Here is an 18,635-nt window from a genome sequence, read left to right as displayed (position 1 = left end):
TATGTTAGCTTCTTTTACATTTTGTGTCTGGTTAAAGGTTTAGGTTAAATAAGTTTGGGCATCCTGTTGCCAGAATATATTAATACAGAATTTATCTATAAGCTTATATGACAGTTATAACAGTTGTAACTTAGAATCAAAATGATTCTTTGAAGAAACTAAAAAATGATGTATGTGACTAGATAATATCAAAGTGAACTCAATGTTTTGTTTAACGAATTGTTTAGTCTTTTTTTTTTAGTTACCTTGTTCGATGTAATTGTATACCTATGTGTAGAAACTATTGTACTTTATCATTTTTATTTACAGCGGCGGTTATGAGTTACTGATATCGCGTGTGGTAAAACTCTTCGGGTGATGCTCAAAATAGAGATGGCAATAGATGTGATATGAATCGGATGATGCCATATCCACATCCATATCCATTTAATTTTCGCTCATTCATATCCATATCCATTTAATTTTATTTCATCCGTCCATATCCATATCCGATGGATTAAGCGTGTTAATGGATATCCGTTGGATATCAAATGAAATGTTAATCTAATGACGAATTTATCAATTTAATATATATAGATTATAACAAATGTAAATATTTAATCTTTTTGTTTATGATTTGTTACACATGTTTTGATTGTAATTTGCCGTTGATTATGAATTTAATTGAGCAAAATACGTTATAATATAAGTAAATATACATTTAAACTAATATAAATAAGTAACTTTGAATATTGTTAGTAAAAATTTAATAATTGTGACTATCACAACCCTTATTTTCATTAATAAATTAAGAATTTAAACGTTATATGTATATTTATATCTATATTTAGATGTATATGCATATATTTAAGTACGTATATATGTATATATAGATGTATTTCGGGTGATAATGGATATATTCGTGGATGATAAGTTATCATCCATATTCGATCCACGAAATATTTAGATCATCCATATCCATATCCATATCTATACCCATTAATCGTCCATTTACTTAATCCATATCCATTATAAATGGATCGGATCGGGTGGATGTCCATGGATGGAACATCCATTGCCATCCCTAGCTCAAAAGCATAGGCGTTTGAAACCTCCGAGACCTATGAAATGAGCGTGTAACCACAAAGGAAATATTTTTGTAGTACATGAGAGTCATACCCTTCACATCCCTTACGAGAAGTCATGTCCCCACCAATGTAATTAAAGATTTTATTAATTTAACAAAATACAAAACATGACATCTTATAGTTGTCGTCGATCCTTGCTAAACAACGTTGATGATCGTTACAGATTTTGGACTAACTCTATTTAATTACTGGTTATCTGAAATCATTGTATTTCTTTATTTGTAATTATTGTTAGCTTACCAATGCCTTCTTATTTTTTCTATATTTTCTATTGTTTTGTTATTTCAATCTTTCATCCTGATTAAGCATCGAAAAAAAAAAAAGCAATATTAATACCATTTCTTATGTCGTAGAGCAAAAGTGTCTAAACAATGACACGACGTGTAACATTGTATTTTCTTTTTACTAAAACTAGTTATTGATCATCTCGTGTACATGGACTTTAGCACTAGAACAAGGTAAGTACAAAACATACTTGACTAGACGATTTTGTTATATCTAAAACTAGGGGTGTAAACTTGTAAAATAATAAAAACCCCGTGAATATTATTGCATTATTGACATCATATTTATAGTGCTACAAGGACATGAAAACCCTAGAAAACCCTAACGGACCCAAGCCCACATATTGGACTTGGGCCTAATCCTATCATCTAACACTCCCCCGCAGTGCTGATTTCGCTGATATCGTTGCGTCTTGCTTGACTGCGTTTCCTTTTCCGTAACGTTTTTTTTTTTTTTTTAACGTCGTGGCGTTTGCTTTGCCTAAGGATTGAGCAGGACTTGGGCAAGGAACTTTGTCGACGATCACAATCTTCATCAACGCTGCAAATAAGATTTCTTTTTTTTTTTTTTTAGAAAATAACAATAATAAAGGATATTAAGGAAATTGATTGAAAACAGTATGAAACGTGATGGATGTGCAGAAGACTTTTTTTTTTTTTTTTTTAAGAATAAATAAAATTATTAACTAAAGAAGCAAAGGAGTAATTAGAGAAGCAGAGGATTGAAAGCAAGAAGGAAAAGAATTGTGATTAAGCCACGTGAATTTCCTTAGGATGCGTGTATGTGAATACGAATTAATATGATTATTTCGAACACAATGGCAACTTTAGAAAGAGATGTGTACCAGCATATATTTTTCATTAAGAAATTATGTGTAATGCAGCGATTTGGTTGGGAATTGAGAACCAATTAATGGTAAGCTAATTCTCACTTGATGACATCGAAGAAAGAAAAAAAAAATAGTGGGCCGTTTTTAGTAGAATTGGCCGTAGGGTTTTGTTTAGACAGAAAACATACGTGCGAAAAATAAAGAGGTTGAAGATGGGTGATTCGCGGACGGGGAACGCGAAGAAAGTGAGATATGAAGAGGAAAGAAATGAGAAGAGTGGTAGGAACCTAAGCTCTGATTACCGAATAATAGAATTCCCCGTAGGTGATATGTATTACTGATACCCTATTTATAGATACATACAGATGCTCTAGCTAAATTATAATGGACCGAGCCCGTCTATACAATTGATTTGGGCCGATCATAATATTCTAATACTCCCTCGCAGTTTGAGCGGGAGTTGAATACAAAGCTCAAACTGGAGCGTGAATACATAATAAATACATATTCTTAAAATATGAACATTAACAAAACTAAAAATATAGTTGATGTTTTCACTATAGTTGATGTCTTCACATTGTTGCTTGGAATGTTTCGCTTTACATCTTGACATTCTTCTTCTTTTTCATAAAATAGAGAGAAGCTTTGGAAAACATATTAGAAAAGATAAGAGAGTTTAATTATTGGAAAAGAAATCAAGAATTAGGGAAAGGAAAATAAAAGGTAAAGATACAATTCAGAAAAGAAAATATTCAAGTAGAATGGCAGAAAAGATATAGAAGATACGTTTTATTGAATTTTTTGTTTTTAAGTGAATAAGATAGAAGATATAGATATAGGAATCAAATACGGATATCAAATACGGATGTGATATTGAGACTTTGTTTTTTTTTTTTTTTTTTTGAGGGAATAGGAACTAAATAGGAAAGAATATTAGAATATAGAAAATAAAAGAAACTAACAAAAGGAAAGATGATAGTAAAAAAAATAGAGATACGTTTTTTTTCTTTTTTTTTTAACTAGCCGAGCCGAGCTCGGCTCGTTTAAATTTCATAGAGCTCGAGCTTGAGCTCGGCTCGTTTAAATTTCATAGAGCTCGAGCTTGAGCTCGGCTCGATGAGCATCTTATATTCGCTGGAATAAAGCTTTTCCTCTGCAGGGGCCTTGTGCAGTAAACCCCCTACGGGCGGTGGTTGAACTCAGGAAAAAATTTAAGGAAGTCTTTCCTATTTATATTCCAGCCTCCAAGGCTCTTTTTCCCTATCTTGCTGGGAAAAAGGTTGGGGAGCCCTTGTTTTATTCCAGAAAAAGTGGGAGCCTTGGGCATTGATGGGCATTAACTGATGAGATCCGATTCCTTCGCGGCATTGTAGTTGAGCTAACTCGGTAAGAGCTTGATAATGCTAAAAACGAACATATATTTCATAGCATTATTCCTCAAGAAAGACAAGCTTTTAGTTGCAATTGTTCTATTTACAAGTGATATTCGTTTAAATAATAAAAGGTGAAGACAAAAGACAGATTCGACGAATTGAAGATGCAAACGACCAAAAAGCTCAAAAGAACAAAAGACAATCAAAGAGGTTCCAATTATTAATAAGAAACGTCTCGAAATTACAAGAGTACAAGATTCAAAACGCAAAGTACAAAATATAAAATTGTACGCAAGGACGTTCGAAAATCCGGAACCGGGACCAGAGTCAACTCTTAACGCTCGACGCAACGGACTAAAAATTACAAGTTAACTATGTATATAAATATAATATAATATATAATTAATTATATTAATTATATATATATTATATTTATAAATAAAAACCGTCGGCAGAGAAAGACTCCAAGGGACTGAGCTGTAATTTCATTCTCCGCGACTCGCGGAGTTTGAAGGCAAAAATGCCGCGAGTCGCGGAGCCCCAAAAGTCGACTTTTCCTATAAAAGCAACCGAATTCTGATCGCAAATCATAATCTTTTTCTTCTTCTCTCATATATACGTAAAATATATATATATAATTTATATTTTAATTTTAATTTTAATTATAATTCTAATAATAAGGGTATGTTAGCGAATGTTGTAAGGGTGTAAGTCGAAATTCTGTCCGTGTAACGCTACGCTATTTTTAATCATTGTAAGTTATGTTCAACCTTTTTACATTAATGTCTCGTAGCTAAGTTATTATTATGCTTATTTAAAACGAAGTAATCATGATGTTGGGCTAATTACTAAAATTGGGTAATTGGGCTTTGTACCATAATTGGGGTTTGGACAAAAGAACGACACTTGTGGAAATTAGACTATGGGCTATTAAAGGGTTTTATATTTGTTTAACTAAATGATAGTTTGTTAATGTTAATATAAAGATTTACAATTGGGCGTCCCTATAAATTACCATATGTGAAGACCCGTCCTAATCCATCCGGACGAAGTCCATATCGATTATAAACGATTCACAACAGTTGATTACATCGCGAGGTACTTGACCTCTATATGATACATTTTACAAACATTGCATTCGTTTTTGAAAAGACAAACTTTCATTACATCGAAAGTTGACAGGCATGCATACCATTTCATAATATATCCAACTATAATTGACTTGATAATAATCTTGATGAACTCGACGACTCGAATGCAACGTCTTTTGAAATATGCCATGAATGACTCCAAGTAATATCTATAAAATGAGCAAATACACAGCGGAAGATTTCTTTCGTACCTGAGAATAAACATGCTTTAAAGTGTCAACCAAAAGGTTGGTGAGTTCATTAGTTTAACTTAAACAATCGTTTCCATCATTTTAATAGACCACAAGATTTCAGATTTCCATTTCTCATAAACATACGTCCCATGCATAGAGACAAAAATATCATTCATATGGATTGAACACCTGGTAACCGACATTAACAATATGCATATATAAGAATATCCCCATCATTCCGGGATCCTCCTTCGGACATGATATAAATTTCGAAGTACTAAAACATCCGGTACTTTGGATGGGGCTTGTTGGGCCCGATAGATCTATCTTTAGGATTCGCGTCAATTAGGGTGTCTGTTCCCTAATTCTTAGATTACCAGACTTAATAAAAAGGGGCATATTCGACTTCGATAATCCAACCATAGAATGTAGTTTCACGTACTTGTGTCAATTTCGTAAAACAGTTATAAAAGTTGCGCATGTATTCTCAGCCCAAAAATATAAAGGGTAAAAAGGCAAATGAAACTCACGATACTGTATTTTGTAGTAAAAATACATATGACGTCATTGAACAATGCAGGGTTGGCCTCGGATTCACGAACCTATATCAATTGTGTATATATTAATACGTATAATGTAAGTTACAAAATTTCATTTATTAATATGTATTATTTATATATTATAGTTTTGTAGAATTTATTCTAACCTTTATTTTAAAACGTATACTTATATTATATTTTAAGTTATATTTTATATATATATCGATTTTATGTATATATATCTATAATGATTTACGTTTATATAAATAGTGACATTAATATATTTATATACATATATTTGTGGTTAGTATTGTATTTATGAAATTTTATTAGTTTGTTATGTGAATTATTAATACAATCCTAGTATATACCATAAGTATATATATAGTGTACAAAAGATTTATTTGTTAAAATAATAATTTAGATAATAATGATTTACTAATAATAATAATAATTTTATTAATAATGATAATACTAATAGCAAAAAAAATGAAAATGATAACTGTTAATGATACTAATAATAATAACTCTAAAATAATATTAATGCTAATACCATACTTATGTTAATAATAAGGGTTCTAATATTTATAAAATGATAAATGATAATCATAATAATACTAGTAAATATTAATGATGATACTGATAAATATGATATTATTAATTGTAAATGTACTGATGATACTATTATTTATAAACCGGTACAAATTCTAATATTGATGATAATAATATATTTTTATTTCCTTCATAATAATAATAATGATAATCATAATCATAATCCTAATGATGATAAAATACTAAAATGATAAGTTTATTACTAATAATAATATTATTAATACCTATCATAATAATAATAGTAATGTCTATAATACTTTCAAATATGATAACAAGTATGATACTAATAATAACAATAACAATAACAATCAAAACAATCACAATAATAATAATAATACTAATAATAATTAATATATAATAACAATAATAAAATTAGAAAAGAAAACTACCTCACATGAAAAGAGTTTCAAAAAAAAAAAAAGAAACTACCGTCCTCTGGACTCGATCTCGTGACCACATGCTCACACGCAAACACTCTCGACCATCCCACCAATTCTGATTCTCTGTACTAATATCGAATTTAAATTTTATATATAAACTGTTTTTCTTCTATTCCTCTTCTTCTCCACAAGTCTCATGGATTCAACAAAACATCAATAACCAAAAAAAAATAAAAAATCGGGGTTCCCTTTAAAGCTTCAAAACATTACAGAAAAAAAAATAATTTGGGTTCTAAAATAAAAAAAAAAACACTAAAGGCCTACTGCAGCGTCGGTTCTTGGAACAAAACAAAAAAAATTGATTTCGTAATAGATAACATTATAGATAATGTTTATAACACGAAATAGTTTTCTAAACATGTATAAAAACTACTGGAATCGTCAATTTGATCAGAAACATATACACGAACGCGAATTTGTCTCAAGAACAATTGTTGACTTTTTTTAAACTAAACTTTGACTTCAAAATTCAAGATCGATATAAAGATTTGAGAGTTGAGATTTTGCAGATAGATTCAAAGAAAGATTTCTAACCTTTCTGCATTTTTAGATTTTGAAACTTTATTCGAAATTGAATTAAGAGAAAAAAAAATTGGAGCGTGCAGAGAAGAAGAAAACAAAAATATCGCTGTGCTCTTTAATCCCATTGGATTTCCTTTTTATTTGATTTGCAATTATACATAATCATGTTGTAATAATAGAGATCGGTTGATAAAAAATGGAGAAAATGTCAACACAGGTTCACGAGTTGGGAGCAGGAAAGAAACAAAAATAATAATAATAATAGAGATAAAGGATACAGAGGTCAAGCGTATAATATAGATCCCTACTGTTTTTTTTTTAATTAATAATAATAATATATAATAACAATACTATTAATATCTAATAATATTAATACAATTAATAATAATGATAAATATAATATTAATGATAATAATAATTGTAAAAATGATAATAATAATAATAATAATAATAATAATAATAATAATACCATACTAATTATGATAATATTAATATTTTATCGATAATAATAATATTAGTAATAATAATCTAATTTATACATCCAATTTCATCTTTATATGATATAAAGTGATATTATGAATACAAATATTGATATTTGACGATACAAATAACATTACTACAACAACTATATTTGTATTTAAATTTAATTTATTAATATCATCTATTATTATGTAATATTTAATAATTATGTAATATGTATTGTAACATATACTGAATATTATATATTTATGCATTTTAATATAAATATATTATAATATTTATTTACATACTAATTATATTATACTTATGTATGTAATTATGAAAAATATAAATGTTTTATATATGTAAGTATTATATATATTTATTAAAATAGTACATTATTTCATCATAGATATATTATAAATTTCTACATATACATAATATAATAATTATGTATAAAATCATATATATATATATATATATATATATATATATATATATATATATATAGTTATATTTATGTATATATGTATACTACCATATATATAAAATCATGTTTTAAATGTTGAGTAGATGATTAATTATGTATATTAAACAATTAACTACAAAGTATAACATTGTACATTTAATATTTTGATAACGTTGGTAAAATATGTTTGAATCATTTATATACAATATACTATATATATTCAAAATGAAAATCTTTAGTTATTAAATGTTATCTTTTATAATAACAAAATTACTTAATAGTTCATTAATACTAATATAATTAGTTTTATATATAATTATTTATATTTACATTCTTAGTTACAATTAAAGGTTCGTGAATCGTCGGAAATAGTTAAAGGTCAAATGTTATCATGAAATAGTTCAAACATAATGAGACTCGGTTTAATAGACTTTGCTTATCGAGTCGAATCATATAAGATTATGTTTAAATTTGGTCGGAAATTCCCGGGTCATCACAGTACCTACCCGTTAAAGAAATTTCGTCCCGAAATTTGAGTGAGGTCGTCATAGCTAACAATAAATATGTTTTCCTGACGAATATGAGTTGATAACTTGAGTTTTATCATCATTGAGTAATATGGATAAAAATAATTCGATTATTCGAAGAGTGCGAATGAAGCTATTCACAAAAGGATGAAATGAGAAACAAAGATTTGTTTTTAACTTTTGACGTAGTCAGGTTTGAATTTAGAAAATAAGGCGCGTCTTAACTTTTGACATTGCCTTGGTTGAATTCCGGAATTTAAGGGATTTAAAGAAAATCTTGAAGATCTATAAAATCTGATTCTTCGGGATTTATGGAAATTAAGATCTCTTTAATTAAATACGGTGATCTGCCCCGATTACTACGTCTGATATTTCCAGTATAAATTAAGCTCTTCCTTTCCATTATTCTCACCATTCTTATACTTTCTTTCTTAGTTCATACATCCAAAAGATTCTGAAAATGATTAATCCAGTTCTGATCCTTGTCCTCATCCTTACTATCGCAACAATCATTCTCCTTTTCCAACTTCCACCAGAGGAATCTGCTTTCTTCTACTTCGCCCTTGGGATTATAATGTTTTTAATTCTCCCGTGTCTTTATGTTGCGATAAACATTGATATACACGGTTTGTAATTTATGTGTTGTTATCGGACTTTATATTCTCCCTTATATTTCAAAGCTCTATGCTTTTGTTTTCTCTTCCCGACTTCAAGTCAAGCGAATAATGGTCCAGAATTTATAGATATAGAGTTTCGAATGATTATAATGTTCTAAGCATGAAGGAACGTGATAGCACGATTTGATTTTCAAATTTATCAACATCACGGAAGATAGAACCATCAAGAATACATTTTCTTGATTTGTTACGGAGTTAAGTAGGATGAAAGAGTTATGTAACATGGCACATGATGACGTTATGATCTGTGAATCATCACGTTTCATTTAGAAACTCAGCATGACTTACTGTAATATAATCACGTTGATCAAGTGTCATTATATTATACTAACTCATGCATCAGTTCCCATCATTACTACAATAACATTCATATTTTAAGCTTGAAAATTTACAGAATATAGAAACTAACAGTTTCTATATGATGTAATACTGATAGCACGAAAAGATTAATGATTTCAGATAAGAATAGTTATAAAAATATCTCCAGAAATATGGAGGATATTTATAATGAAAGGTACGATAATATCTCAGAATATCTAAGATCAGAGGATGATAGAAACTATTGTCTGCAAGGGTTTAGAGTAAGGAGCAAGTTATTCACTATAGACTTTAGCAGACATTGAATTATTTGGATTCTTTGAAGTCAAACTTATTCTTTGTGATTTATCCACGGCTTTCTTCATAGTTTCGCATAATCTGCTTTTCGGTACTATATTTTCTATTGAATGTTTCCAATATATTGATACACAGGAAGCACGAAGAGGTATATAATTTCGGACGAGAATATTTATGAAAATATCCTCAGAAATATCAAAGATATTGATGATGATATTTTGGAATTTCTAAGTTCGACGGTTGATGGAGAAAGATTTTCCGCAAGATTTTAACATGACTTCGGAGCAAGAAATTCTCTAAAGATTTCAACGGATCCAGAATTACCTGAATCCTTTGAATATAGGATTTGGTCCTTGTATTTGTCCTTGGTCTCCTTCATGGGTAACTCAATCTGTTTTTCAATACCCAATTTTCTATCGAGCGTTCCTAACACTCCTTTCTTTATCATCAAACTTTTGTCCGTTTAGACCATCTACCATTTTTCTGTTTCCTCTGCATTTAATGCTATGATATCTGAATCATCGGTTATTAATCCGAGGTGGTTTCAGGAGAATTGTGTTTTTAGATGATTAAACGCCGATGGTAATATGATGGAATATGAAAGGTTACCTGGTAACAATAAAAGAGCACGCGTATATATAAACGTTATAATAAGGTTGTTTCGTACGAAAAGTCGAAGTTGACTTGTTGGAGCTGTGACAAAATTGGCTAATTTTGAAAAGGGATCGCAAAGTTGTTTTTGTTAATAAATGCCAAAGGATCTGACGCGGCTACGTGTTGAACTTTTACTCAATTGCCGAGAGTTTCTCAGGTGCATAACTATATGCATAAATCTTTCCTTCCGTAGATGAAGTGCGGTTGATTCATCCTATCGATTGAGGTGTTTTCAAGAATCATGAAAGGTTTGAACGCAGAATGCAATCGTGAAGATACAAATGAGGTTTAAGACGAAATCAAGTGGCAAACTTGAAGAATTGTTTAGTTTCATATGTTATATTCAATATTTTAATTCATTTTAATTGTCCAATGTTATTAGTCCACAGTCGATAGTCCACAGTTGACAGTGCAATCATTCATATATAGTTTAATATATAATATTTGAATTAATTAATACGTATCGTGACCCGTGTACATGTCTCAGACTCGATCACAACTCAAAGTATATATATTATTATAGAATCAACCTCAACCCTGTATAGAGAACTCGATCATTACTGCATATAGAGTGTCTATGGTGATTCCAAATAATATATATAGATGTGTCGATATGATATTTCAAAACCTTGTATACGTGTCCCGATATTTAAAGTGCGTAAAATAAATAACAGAAATTAAATGACGATAAATAAAGTGCGTAAAGTAAATAACAGAAATTAAATGACAATAAATAAAATTGCGAGAATATAAATTGCGATAAAATAAATTGCGATAAATAAATTGCGATAAATAAATTGCGATAAATAAAATGTAATACGGAATTAACAGTTAGCTAGGAACAGTTAGCTAGGATTTTGTTAGCGTGGTTTCTTAATAAAATTTAATATTGTTAATTAGTCTGTTTCTAATCAATTTTTATTGTGTCCATTATTTCTTCATTATGCCACTTGTTGGATTCTGATAGGTCAAAATTCAAATATGAAATTGAATTTGAATGAAAATAGTTATTCTTTGGTGAACGGATAAGTATCCCGGTGGTTGTAAATAGGATAGTGAATAACTGTTGAATCAGATTCGAAGAATATACAGTGTAACTTATTAATGTGAAATTTAAATATTCCTCGGGTATTACCTACCCGTTAAAATATTTTTATTATTAACAGTTTGTACAAAATAATTTTTAATTACAATCTTTATGAAAACATATATACATATATATTTTCTTCAGATGTAATCATGAATTTAATGAGTTAACATGATATTAAACTCATTTAGTTTTCAGTTGGAACTAGAATAAATAATCTCTAAAACATTAGAGATTACATAATCACCATGTCGAACGAAGATAACTGATGTAGAATGTCATGTAGAATGATGATTATACTCGAGGTATAGATTGAGATGTTGAGGCATGTGATATTGAAATTTGGGTTGTTGGTGGTACTGTTGGTGCCGGTGATTTGGATGAAGCTGGTACGTTTTGCACCATATTTTCCAAGACTACAACTTATGCGCGAAGTTCGTTAACTTCTTCTATTACACCGGGATGATTGTCGGTTCGGACGAGCGGATGAATGAGGTTTAGAATCTGAGATAGTATATGATCGTGATGAGATACTTTGGAAATGAGAGAGAAAATGGTGTCTCGAACAGGTTCGCCGGTAAACGTTTTAGGTTCATTGTCAAGAGGTGAATTTGGTTAGTGGAAATGATCGCCTTCTTCGCGTTTCCATTGATTAAGTCGACTACGAACCCATCTCCAATTCATTCAGAATAGATGATGGCTAATTGATCGATTCATTCCGGTTACTCTGCTTTCGGAGCTCGAGTGGAAATCCATATCGAAATAGTTGTCGGAATAACTATCGAAATAGCTATCGAAATCTGATGGACTCGAACTGGTTGAGGGATTCATCTCGTACGATCAGATGAAGGATTTTCGATAAGAAATAGATTTTAGGATGTAGATTAGTACCCTGCAATACATAATTTACATATGCATATATAATACTAAAATCCCATAAGCTACGGAGGAATCTACGGAAGCTGTCAGGCAAAGGTAACAATAACAGATACGCTAAGATATGAATTTAACTATACACTGTCTATGCAATAAAGGCAGTAAGACGTGTCTTAGACTTTAAGGATGGTAAGCAAATAATTTTTCGACACTAAATGATAAGCAAAACTTTTGACATGCAAACACGGTCGAAGTCCAGACTCATTAATGCATTCTAACGACTATCAGTTAGACTCACTAATGCAAGACCTGGTTCGCTAAGACCACCGCTCTGATACCAACTGTGAAGACCCGTCCTAATCCATCCGGACGAAGTCCATATCGATTATAAACGATTCACAACAGTTGATTACATCGCGAGGTACTTGACCTCTATATGATACATTTTATAAACATTGCATTCGTTTTTGAAAAGACAAACTTTCATTACATCGAAAGTTGACAGGCATGCATACCATTTCATAATATATCCAACTATAATTGACTTGATAATAATCTTGATGAACTCGACGACTCGAATGCAACGTCTTTTGAAATATGCCATGAATGACTCCAAGTAATATCTATAAAATGAGCAAATACACAGCGGAAGATTTCTTTCGTACCTGAGAATAAACATGCTTTAAAGTGTCAACCAAAAGGTTGGTGAGTTCATTAGTTTAACTTAAACAATCGTTTCCATCATTTTAATAGACCACAAGATTTCAGATTTCCATTTCTCATAAACATACGTCCCATGCATAGAGACAAAAATATCATTCATATGGATTGAACACCTGGTAACCGACATTAACAATATGCATATATAAGAATATCCCCATCATTCCGGGATCCTCCTTCGGACATGATATAAATTTCGAAGTACTAAAACATCCGGTACTTTGGATGGGGCTTGTTGGGCCCGATAGATCTATCTTTAGGATTCGCGTCAATTAGGGTGTCTGTTCCCTAATTCTTAGATTACCAGACTTAATAAAAAGGGGCATATTCGACTTCGATAATCCAACCATAGAATGTAGTTTCACGTACTTGTGTCAATTTCGTAAAACAGTTATAAAAGTTGCGCATGTATTCTCAGCCCAAAAATATAAAGGGTAAAAAGGCAAATGAAACTCACGATACTGTATTTTGTAGTAAAAATACATATGACGTCATTGAACAATGCAGGGTTGGCCTCGGATTCACGAACCTATATCAATTGTGTATATATTAATACGTATAATGTAAGTTACAAAATTTCATTTATTAATATGTATTATTTATATATTATAGTTTTGTAGAATTTATTCTAACCTTTATTTTAAAACGTATACTTATATTATATTTTAAGTTATATTTTATATATATATCGATTTTATGTATATATATCTATAATGATTTACGTTTATATAAATAGTGACATTAATATATTTATATACATATATTTGTGGTTAGTATTGTATTTATGAAATTTTATTAGTTTGTTATGTGAATTATTAATACAATCCTAGTATATACCATAAGTATATATATAGTGTACAAAAGATTTATTTGTTAAAATAATAATTTAGATAATAATGATTTACTAATAATAATAATAATTTTATTAATAATGATAATACTAATAGCAAAAAAAATGAAAATGATAACTGTTAATGATACTAATAATAATAACTCTAAAATAATATTAATGCTAATACCATACTTATGTTAATAATAAGGGTTCTAATATTTATAAAATGATAAATGATAATCATAATAATACTAGTAAATATTAATGATGATACTGATAAATATGATATTATTAATTGTAAATGTACTGATGATACTATTATTTATAAACCGGTACAAATTCTAATATTGATGATAATAATATATTTTTATTTCCTTCATAATAATAATAATGATAATCATAATCATAATCCTAATGATGATAAAATACTAAAATGATAAGTTTATTACTAATAATAATATTATTAATACCTATCATAATAATAATAGTAATGTCTATAATACTTTCAAATATGATAACAAGTATGATACTAATAATAACAATAACAATAACAATCAAAACAATCACAATAATAATAATAATACTAATAATAATTAATATATAATAACAATAATAAAATTAGAAAAGAAAACTACCTCACATGAAAAGAGTTTCAAAAAAAAAAAAAGAAACTACCGTCCTCTGGACTCGATCTCGTGACCACATGCTCACACGCAAACACTCTCGACCATCCCACCAATTCTGATTCTCTGTACTAATATCGAATTTAAATTTTATATATAAACTGTTTTTCTTCTATTCCTCTTCTTCTCCACAAGTCTCATGGATTCAACAAAACATCAATAACCAAAAAAAAATAAAAAATCGGGGTTCCCTTTAAAGCTTCAAAACATTACAGAAAAAAAAATAATTTGGGTTCTAAAATAAAAAAAAAACACTAAAGGCCTACTGCAGCGTCGGTTCTTGGAACAAAACAAAAAAATTGATTTCGTAATAGATAACATTATAGATAATGTTTATAACACGAAATAGTTTTCTAAACATGTATAAAAACTACTGGAATCGTCAATTTGATCAGAAACATATACACGAACGCGAATTTGTCTCAAGAACAATTGTTGACTTTTTTTAAACTAAACTTTGACTTCAAAATTCAAGATCGATATAAAGATTTGAGAGTTGAGATTTTGCAGATAGATTCAAAGAAAGATTTCTAACCTTTCTGCATTTTTAGATTTTGAAACTTTATTCGAAATTGAATTAAGAGAAAAAAAAATTGGAGCGTGCAGAGAAGAAGAAAACAAAAATATCGCTGTGCTCTTTAATCCCATTGGATTTCCTTTTTATTTGATTTGCAATTATACATAATCATGTTGTAATAATAGAGATCGGTTGATAAAAAATGGAGAAAATGTCAACACAGGTTCACGAGTTGGGAGCAGGAAAGAAACAAAAATAATAATAATAATAGAGATAAAGGATACAGAGGTCAAGCGTATAATATAGATCCCTACTGTTTTTTTTAATTAATAATAATAATATATATTAACAATACTATTAATATCTAATAATATTAATAAAATTAATAATAATGATAAATATAATATTAATGATAATAATAATTGTAAAAATGATAATAATAATAATAATAATAATAATAATACCATACTAATTATGATAATATTAATATTTTATCGATAATAATAATATTAGTAATAATAATCTAATTTATACATCCAATTTCATCTTTATATGATATAAAGTGATATTATGAATACAAATATTGATATTTGACGATACAAATAACATTACTACAACAACTATATTTGTATTTAAATTTAATTTATTAATATCATCTATTATTATGTAATATTTAATAATTATGTAATATGTATTGTAACATATACTGAATATTATATATTTATGCATTTTAATATAAATATATTATAATATTTATTTACATACTAATTATATTATACTTATGTATGTAATTATGAAAAATATAAATGTTTTATATATGTAAGTATTATATATATTTATTAAAATAGTACATTATTTCATCATAGATATATTATAAATTTCTACATATACATAATATAATAATTATGTATAAAATCATATATATATATATATATATATAGTTATATTTATGTATATATGTATACTACCATATATATAAAATCATGTTTTAAATGTTGAGTAGATGATTAATTATGTATATTAAACAATTAACTACAAAGTATAACATTGTACATTTAATATTTTGATAACGTTGGTAAAATATGTTTGAATCATTTATATACAATATACTATATATATTCAAAATGAAAATCTTTAGTTATTAAATGTTATCTTTTATAATAACAAAATTACTTAATAGTTCATTAATACTAATATAATTAGTTTTATATATAATTATTTATATTTACATTCTTAGTTACAATTAAAGGTTCGTGAATCGTCGGAAATAGTTAAAGGTCAAATGTTATCATGAAATAGTTCAAACATAATGAGACTCGGTTTAATAGACTTTGCTTATGGAGTCGAATCATATAAGATTATGTTTAAATTTGGTCGGAAATTCCCGGGTCATCACACCATATACACTCGATCGGACACGATGTGCGGGGTATTTATATGTACGAATAATCATTCATTTAACCGGACACGGGAATGGATTAATAGCCACTAGAATAATTAAAACAAGGGTGAAATTACATTCAAGGGTAATTGGTGTAATTGCTAACAAAGTAGTAAAACCTTGGTTTACACGCAGTTGATAACCTGGTGTATTCATTAAACAAAGTATTAAAACCTTGTTACAATTCGAATCCCCAATTAGTTGGAATATTTAACTTCGGGTATAAGAATAATTTGACGAGGACACTCGCACTATATATTTATGACTGATGGACTGTTATGGACAAAAACCAGACGGGCATATTAAATAATCCAGGACAAAGGACAATTAACCAATGAGCATAAAACTAAAATCAACACGTCAAACATCATGATTACGGAAGTTTAAATAAGCATAATTCTTTATTTCATATTTAATTTCCTTTATTTTATATTTAATTGCACTTCTAATTATCGCACTTTTATTTATTGTTATTTAATCGCACTTTTAATTATCGTACTTTTTAATTATCGCAATTTTATTTTATCGCACTTTTATTGCAATTTCATTATCGTTATTTATTTTACGCTTTAAATTAAGTCTTTTATTTATTTAATATTTTACATTAGGTTTTAACTGCGACTAAAATTTTAAAATCGACAAACCGGTCATTAAACGGTAAAAACCCCCCCTTTATAATAATAATATTACTTATATATATGTTTGTATTTTTATAAAAGTAAACTAATATAGCGTTGAGCTTTGTTTAAAAAAGATTCCCTGTGGAACGAACCGGACTTACTAAAAACTACACTACTGTACGATTAGGTACACTGCCTATAAGTGTTGTAGCAAGGTTTAAGTATATCCGTTCTCTAAATAAATAAATATCTTGTGTAAAAATGTATCGTATTTAATAGTATTTCCTGCAAAAATTTAATACTATTTTGTATACACCCCCTACGACATCAAGTATTTTTGGCGCCGCTGCCGGGGAAAACTCTTAAACGTCGGAAGCGCAACGCTATATAAAAAAAAAAGATTTTTAGTTAACTTTTATTAAAATTCGTTTTTGTAAAAATACGTTTTAATTATTCAAATTATAAAAAGAAAAACAAAAAAAATATATAAATATTTTTAAGATTTTGTTAAATATTTAAGTTTTATAAAGTTTCTTTATTTTTTATATAAGTTTTATTTAAGCATTTTGTTTTTATTTAAAAACATATATAAAAAAATATATATATATATATAAATCTAGTTTTAAGATTTTTATTTATAAAATTATAAAATATTTCTATTTTAGTTTTTAGATATAAGTTTTTATTATATAAATACTTTTAATAAAACAGAAAATTAAAAACAGAAATTAAAAATATAAAAAAAAAACGCGTAAATTTTAAACTGTTTCAGAGTTGAATTTCTGAACCCCGCGACTCGCGGGGTTTGCAGCTTTGAGAACCGCGACTCGCAGAGTTTCTCTGACACCGACAGAAACCCTAATCCTGCATTTATTACGGATTATTATTAATTATTATTATTATTAACCCTAATTATTATTATTATTATAATTAAGTTTATTTTTAATTTAAGTTTTATTTAATTTATATTTTAGTTAAATTAGTTTAATTAAATTGTAAAATTAATAGTTTTATTAAATAAATAATATAAAAATAATATTTTTATAAAAATTGTAATTTTTACAACTTTTTGTATATTTTTATATTTTGTCCCTTTTTAATCGTTGTAGCGTAATATTTGTATTTTTTCGCTCATATTTAATTTTAAACTTAGTTTTTGCCATAGTCATTTTTACTCCTAGATTTTTAGGATTTGCCGTAGAATTCCTTAAGTGCTTTTTCTTTAGACTAAGATTTAGGTACTTTAGAATTTTGCGACGCCTTTTTAAGTTTTAGTTTCTTTTTAAGTTATTTCCATTTGGGATATAGTTTTTCCTGTAAGCTTTAATATTTTTAGACGACTTTTACCTATGTATCAATTATCATTCCAATTAGTAATTTCAATTTGCGATTATAATTTTAAGTTAG

Source organism: Rutidosis leptorrhynchoides, chromosome 6, assembly GCF_046630445.1.
Source record: "Rutidosis leptorrhynchoides isolate AG116_Rl617_1_P2 chromosome 6, CSIRO_AGI_Rlap_v1, whole genome shotgun sequence".
NCBI classification, from domain to species: Eukaryota; Viridiplantae; Streptophyta; class Magnoliopsida; order Asterales; family Asteraceae; genus Rutidosis; species Rutidosis leptorrhynchoides.
The sequence above is the reverse complement of the archived record's forward strand: the minus strand, read 5'-3'. Positions refer to the sequence as shown.